The sequence below is a fragment of the Petaurus breviceps genome, unplaced genomic scaffold, assembly GCF_028583685.1.
Source record: "Petaurus breviceps papuanus isolate PSGF00001 unplaced genomic scaffold, PetGlider_PUasm1.0 90444, whole genome shotgun sequence".
Classification (NCBI taxonomy): domain Eukaryota; kingdom Metazoa; phylum Chordata; class Mammalia; order Diprotodontia; family Petauridae; genus Petaurus; species Petaurus breviceps.
Genome location: NW_027187256.1, coordinates 204,058 through 211,917, shown reverse-complemented (window position 1 = coordinate 211,917; position 7,860 = coordinate 204,058). Strand labels below are relative to the sequence as shown.

Genomic DNA, 7,860 nt, shown 5'->3' with positions numbered 1-7,860 from the left:
GACACCTTGTCTGTGAGGTTTCTGGTTTAACAGAAGATAAAACCTATCTCTGACTCTCTGGTTTCCCTCCTGGAGAAATGTTAACTACTTATTGCCTTTCCAATTGAAACTTCTCAGCTCCTTAAAGCCATTTTCAATCTGCCTCCAATCTCTATATATCTGCCAAACCCTGCCATTTGCTTTTCTTCAGGGAAGGAAGGAAACAAACATTTATTAAGCACCTATTACATAAGTATTATAATAATCACCATGCACTGTGCTAAACACGTTATAAAGATGATCTTATTTGACCCCCTCAACAGCCCTAGAAGGTAGGTGCTATTATTATCTCCATTTTATAGTTGAAAAAACTGAGGCAGGCAAGATTAAATGATTTACCCAGAATCACAAAGCTATTCAGTGTCTTGGGCTGGATTTGAATTTAATTCTTCCTGAATTTAGACTTCATGCTCCATCCACTACATCACCACGTCCATATTTGGTGCATGCTGCGTCCTTGGCTCCCCTCTGAGAATCTCTAGCTTCTGCTGAGGTTCAGTTCAGATGTTATATCCCAGGGGAAGCCTTTCCTCTTTCTCTTATATTTCAGTGTATACTTGATGCTACTGAAGTTGTTTTGTGCATTTTTTATAGCATTACATCATAGATAGAATAAGAACTATGGCATAGTAAGTAGAGAGATGGCCTCAGAGCCATGAAGGCATTAGACCAAGTCTTCCCCCGATACATATTAGTCACTTCTAATCTCAGTGCCTTCAGCACTGTTCTAAGACTTGTAGTGAAAATGTCATGCCAATGAAATCACATATCAAATCCCAATGGCCTGACAGTATTCTGTAAGTACAATTAATGCTGCTTGAGGAATGTTTTAGCTTGTCTTTGCATCTCCATTGCCTTGCACATCTTTAACTAAGGCATGTTTGTGGGACTGGATTGAACTTTAACCAATCAACCAAGAAATCAACACATACATATCGATCACAGACCATGTGTCAGGAAAACTCAGTAAGTTTAACATGGCATCCCAAATTAGCAAATGTTACCTTGGTCTGAATTAGGAGAAGTTGCAGAAAAGAAAATAGAACTTTGGTGTAAGAAACCCCTTCCTAACAATTTATTCATCCAAAGCAGAAAGATCTGTGTTGTGATGTCACAGGTGGTCTCTTTTGTTGGAGGTATATGAGCAAACACATGTCAGATATTTTGAATAAAGAATTCTTGTTTGGGTTTGAATCAAAGGTGACATATGATATCTCTTCCAACTCAGAGGTTCTGCTTTGGCTTCCTCTATGACTGTGGGCAATGCCTATCACTTCTCCGGACTTGAGTTGCTTGTTTTAAGGGACACTGTTGGACTTTATGATCTCTGAGGTCCTTTCTAGTCCTAAATTCTATTATCTTGTGATCTTTTGAGGTAACTAGTGCTGATGACCACAATCTTATTTGAGGGGGTAAGAGTTAAAATTAAAAGGATGAACATCTGTCTATGGTTGTTTCACAAGCCCAAAGATAAATGGGTAGCAGACTGACCAGCAAAAATACCTGGCATGATCTTCTTCATTGTAGGTGGGATACTAATATATCTTAGGCAGATGAACCAGATTGGATAGGAGCATTCATAGCAGGTGACAACCAAGCATTTTCTCTGTCCAATAATTGCACAACAACCTTTGTGTTTGTGTCTAAGTGTTTTGTGTCACTGTGTAACAGAATATAAATTCCCTTACTCATATCTATATCCACTTGTCTATCATTGTTTTCTTCCCCAGCCTCAATGCCCCTGTCTCCCAACACCTAAACTTCTCATCTACTCACTTCTCTCCACCTTGGTCCCTCAATATTATTAGGGTGTTGACTACAGGCACATCCCAGTTCTTCTTTTGGAGTGACTCACCAGCCTTCACCACAGTTCCAGCATCCTTTCTTTCAGGACTCAGATGCTCAGCAGTCATCAATTTGAGGCTTATACATAATTCATATAGAGAAGTGGGGATTTATAAAAAAAATCTGTGATCCCACAAGGAAAGAGTTATGACTCGGAGCCCCCTGGAGCTAGACGTATGCAAACAGGATTGCAGATTACCCAGGGGAGGGACTCATTCTTCTCTTATAGAGAACAGTGCTCACACAAAATGTTCTTCTGGATATGACGCTACTCTCACTCTGCTTGCGAATACCACCAGAAGGGTCCTATCACATGTAACACTATCCCAGAGACTACCTCCCTTCCAACTACCCTAGAAGTAATGACTGGATTCTGAAGGGAGCCACCTTCTCTCCTGGAGCAATTGTTTCAGAGCTCAAATAGACCAGTTCCCATTGACAGTACCAGTGCCCTGCCCCAAACAAGGAGCAAGGTTTCCTAGTTATGGCTCTGTTATGATATCAGAAGATAACTACAAACTAAAGCTAATGGGATGGCATTTGTCATAGGTCCTGTACATGGTTTGATAAAATAGAAGAATAAGCTTAAATATTCATGTGAAGAAGGCATAGGAGTTTTAATGGATTGCAAATGTGTCAAAAGTGTGACTTGGAAGCAAAAATGCTAATGTAATCCAAGTTTACATTAAAAGAAAAAGAATGTTCATAATAAGGGAAGAAATGTTCCTACTGCACTTAACCCTGGCCAGATCATATTTGGAATACAGATTTCAGTTCTAGGCATTTTAGGAAAGGCACTGGGCAGTCAGAGTATACACAAATTGGATAGTGAGGGTACTGAAATCTTACCATCGGAGGATAAGTTGAAGCAGCCAGAAAGACAAGGACCTTTATGCTCCTAAACTTTCTTTAAAAATGCCCAACTGCAGAAAAATCGCATTGTTTTGTTTGAAGGCAGAAGAAGCAATGGGTAAAAGTTGTACGGAGATATTTCTTTAACTGGAATAAGATCTTCCTACGAAATATAACTCTTCAAAAGAAGACTCATATTCTCAGATGGGTAGAATGCTTATATTATTAGAAACCTTGAAATGGCCTGTGTTATCACTTTCCAAGAATTTTTCAGCAAAAAGGATGATTTAATTTGAACTTTATTTATTAACTGTGTGACTCAGGCTGTTTACTTTTTGAGACTCAGTGTCAGCTATAAAATGGAATTGATAATATTTATACTGCATAGTTGTGAGTAAAACATAAAACATTTTTTAAAACAAATTTAACTTTCAGCAAGAACATCATGGTTTTTTGTTTCATAGTTTCTAAAAACAGAATATGAATACATTAAAAGTAGGAGAAATGTTTTCTCACAAACCATCAGCCCCTCATATCTATCTTATCTTAATTGTGTTGTAAAATATTCCTCCTCCTCCTCCTCCTCATCATCATCATCATCATAATATTTATGTAGCACTTTAATGATTGCAAAACATTTTAGTGTTTACATATATGGCCCATGGCCTAGAGCCCCCCAATTTCTGGAGTCATATTGATGAGATCTGAGCTTAGGGACTGATACCAAGAGGATTCACTTCTTATTGACTCATTTTGGACTCTAAGAGACAGATATTTCTATCTTTTTTTAATAGATGAATAATCTGAAACTCTTACTTAACTTATCTAGGATAAAAGTTGCTTATGATAGGATTTGGAAGCAAGTCTTATTGATTCAAGGTCAATCTTCTATCCACTATATCATAAAGCTCACTGGAATCCCTCTATAAATGAATTCAAGGGGGTTCATCTTGTTTTTTTCCTCTGTTAGCATCACTCTTTTTTTCAGGAAGGTATTCATCACTCTATCACAAATCTGTTCAGTTGTAATCTTATAAATAACCAGGTTGAGAGAAGGTGGGACAATCACATAGAGATTTGTCAGAAAGAGGTGAACATAATGAGGTATGCTGTGGCTAAAGTAGTGGTAAGGAAAGAAAAAATGCAGATTGAAAAAGGACAAGATGACACAGAATTGAGAACCACAAGTACTAAGGTCTTTCAAGCAGGCATCCTTTGATGAAAGGAGGAAGACAGCATGGATGATTATCACACAAGAAACTGCAAGCAGAACCACATATAAAAATAAGACAGAAATATTCCCCAGTTCGAATATAATGTTGACCCTGATGTTGGCACAAGTCAGCTGGACAACACCCATGCACTCACAGTAGGTATGAGAAATGATATGTTTTCCACAGAATGGAAGCCTGAGTAGGATAAATACTAGTGGAATCACCATGCACAGACTTCTCAGGAAGGTCAACTTTGCAGTGATGCCAATGCTTTTATTCATAGGGACTTTATTGATGGCTTGTTCAATCTCTTTTCCTAAGATAGGGTTATTTAAGTATTCTGTTTCCTCTTCTAATAATCTGGACAGTTTATATTTTTGTAAATATTTATCCATTTCACTAAGATTGTCAGATGTATTGGCATATAATTAGGAAAATAGTTCCTGATAATTGTTTTAAATTTCTTTTTATTGACAATGAATTCACTTTTTCATTTTTGATACTGGCAATTTTTTTCTTTTTTTAAAATAAAATTATTTAATAGTTTGTCTAGTTTATTGGGTTTTTATTACTCCTTGTTTTATTTTTTAGTTCAATGCTTTTTATTTTCAGTTTTATTAACACCTCTGATTTTAGGATTTCCATTTTGATATTTAATTGAGGAATTTAATTTGCTATTTTCTTAGTGTGTTTTTGTTGTTGCATGCTTAATTCATTGATCTACTCTTTCTCTATTTTATTGATGTAAGAATTCAGACATAAAATTTCTCCTAAACAGTGTTTTGGTTAAATTCCACAAATTTTGGTATATTGTCTCATATTTATCATTCTCTTTAATGACATTGTGGATTGTTTCTGTGATTTGTTCTTTGACCTATTCATTCTTTAAAATTAGATTATTTAGTTTCCAATTAATTTTAGCCTGTGTTTACTTTGCCCTTTATTGAATGTCATTCTAATTTTATCATGATCTGAAAAGGCTACATTTAATACTTCTACTTTTCTATATTTGTTTGTAAGGTTTTTATTCCATAACAAATGGTCAATTATTGTGAAGATGCCATGTATAGCTGAGAAAAAATATGCATACTCCATTCTATTCCCATTCACCTTTATACAGAAGCCTATCATATACATTTTTCTAAAATTTTATTAATCTCTTTAACTTCTTATTTATTTTGTGGTTAGATTTATCTAGTTTAGGGAGGGGCAATTTGGGTTCCACAGGAGTATAATTTTGCTATTTTCTTCTGTAACTAACTTTTAAGAATTTAGATGCTTTACCATTTGTTGCATATATTAATATTTTTTAAAAAAGCAATTGGGGTTAAGTAACTTGCTGTGATAGTAATGGAATGTGGAGATTCCCCTGTATTGGGCTTGGTTTTCAAATTGATTGTATTAAAACCCAGAGTTTGTTAATCCCACCTGTGGGATGGACTTTTTGATGTGAAAAGAAAGTCCTGACTGGGAGGAGCTGGTGACGTAGATTTGGAGAGACACAAGAGAGAGGCGGAAGTTCTTTTTGGAAGCAGCACCTCGTGGAGAGGGAGAGACTAAGAGATTGCTGGTGGCCGCTTTGAATTGCCCTGGACTTTTGAGACCTGCCCCCTGAGCTGCCAAGGACTGAGGAGACATGGCTGTTTTGCTGGTACTTTGTCTGTCTGTTTTGATGTTATTTTGCCAGATTTGTCCACTGGTGAAAGACTGTCCTGTTGAAGAAGTCCTGGAACCTGGCATTTGGTTAAGAAGGCCTGAGACTGTCCTGCAGACAGAGAGTGAATACTGTCCACTGGTGAGGGACAGTACTGAGAGTGAATACTGTCCACTGGTGAGGGACAGTACTGTTGTTGCAGGGGTCTGGAGACTGTCCGGCAGACAGAATGAATACTGTCCACTGGTGAAGGACAGTGCTGTTGTTGCAGGGGTCTGGGAGCCTTTCTGTTGGTTCAGAAGCCCTGAAGAAGGATTTTCTTGTTGTATGTTTACAGAAATCCTGGGAGAGGGCTTTGCTAATGTGTTCAGGGGTTCTAGGGCTGTTCTACAGACAGAGGATAAATTCATGAAGGGACTGGCAATGTATCTTATGGCCTTGCTAAGCCTTGTCTCTCCAGGAACTAAGATTGCTGAGAACTTGCCTCGTGTCAAGATGAAGAAAAGACCTCCATTTGGGTATTAAGTGCTGTGTTTAAACTTGATGTAACTCTGGGGTAGATTCAATTGTGATCCAGGGGTGGGGAACTTTTGACCTTTTTGTGTTCTATGGTTGAGCAAATGAATGTATTTTACTTATGTTTGGAAACTAATCTCCATTTGAGAAGAGGGGCTTTGTGGTGGACTTAATTAAGGTATAGCCTAGGGGTGGAGAAGTATTTGGAACAGAGACTTTATAATTGATTGAATGATTGGAAAGTCCTGGGGTGGGGTAGGCCTTGGAGATTATTTAATCACACTTAGTAAATGCTGTATTTTGAATGATGTCATGTTTTGATCTTCTCTGTTCTGGGTTTGTTACTGAATAAAATAGAGAGCACCTATGCTGGTATTTTGAACCTGGGAAGTTGCCTTCTTTTGGTATTATATTACACTTGCCCAAGGTTACACGGCCATTTTTTTTTGGTGTGGGTGTTAAGTATCTGAGGCTGGAACCGATCCTAGGTCTTCCCAACTCTTGGGCTGGCGCTCTTACTCACTGCGCCAGCTAGCCACCTCCATGTATTAGTATTGATATTACTTCATTGTCTATGGTACTTTTTAGCAAAATGTAAATTCCCTGCTTATCTCTTTTATTAGATTTTGACTTTTGCTTTATGAGATTATGATTGTTATTCCTGCTTTTTTTTTTAACTTCGCTGAAGCATAATAGGTTTTGAATCAGTTCCTTATTTTTATTTTGTGTATGTCTATCAGTTGCAAAAGTGTATCTTATAAATAACATATTGTTAGGGGCGGCCAGGCAGCACAGCAAGTAAAAGCACCGGTGCCAGAGTCGGGATGACCTGGGATCGAATCCAGGTTCAGACACTTAGCACCCACGCAGAAATGCCTGGCCATGTAACCTTGAGCAAGTTATTTAGCCCCAATTGCTTAGAGGCGGCCAGGTTGCTCAGTGAGTAAGAGCACTGGCCCCAGGGTCGGGATGACCTGGGATCGAATACGGGCTCAGATACTTACCACCACACACAGAAATAGCTGGCCATGTAACCTTGAGCAAGTTACTTAACCCCAATTGCTTAAAATAAATAAATAAATACACAAATAAATAAATAAATAACATATTGTTGAATTCTGGTTTCTAATCCCATTCAATTATCTGGTTCCATTTTATGGGTGAGTTCATTCTATTCACATTAACATTTATGATTACTATGTATTTCCCAACATTGTTTTTATTTGTATGTTTATCTTACTCTCTCTCTTTTTATAATCTCTTCTGAAAAAAAAAAAACTATTTGCTTCTGATCATGCCTCCTATAATCTGCTCTCCATTCTATCACCCCCACCCCTTCACATATTTTTCACTCCTAATTCTCTGTTTCGTAAAATAGATTTCTATACCCAACTGAATGTGTATGTCACTCCCTCCTTGAATCAGTTACAATGAGAGTGAGGTTCAAGCATCGCCCACTCTCTGTTTTCCCTTCCACTCTAAAAACTATTCCTTCCATAGCCCTTTTATGTAGGATAATTTTCCTCATTTTACCTCTCCCTTCCCACCTTCTGCAGAGCATCTTTTTTCCTAACCCTTATTATTTTGAAATCATTCCATCTAAGTCAACTCTCACTCATATCTTCTGTTTAGGTATATTCCTAACTATCCTAATTATGATAAATCTCTTAAGAGTTACAAGTAGCATCTTCCCATATAGAATGTAAGCACTTAACCGTGTTAAAACCCTTATGATCTTTC

At 37.5% G+C, this 7,860-nt stretch overlaps 1 long non-coding RNA gene across 1 annotated transcript; it reads left to right on the top strand.

Moving 5' to 3' along the window:
• The first annotated feature begins 5,295 nt into the window (after positions 1-5,295).
• On the top strand, positions 5,296-6,510 carry LOC138177572 (uncharacterized). Its single transcript, XR_011172548.1, has 2 exons — positions 5,296-5,673; positions 5,998-6,510. It is a non-coding gene; the product is annotated as an uncharacterized lncRNA (long non-coding RNA).
• Positions 6,511-7,860: the final 1,350 nt, after the last annotated feature.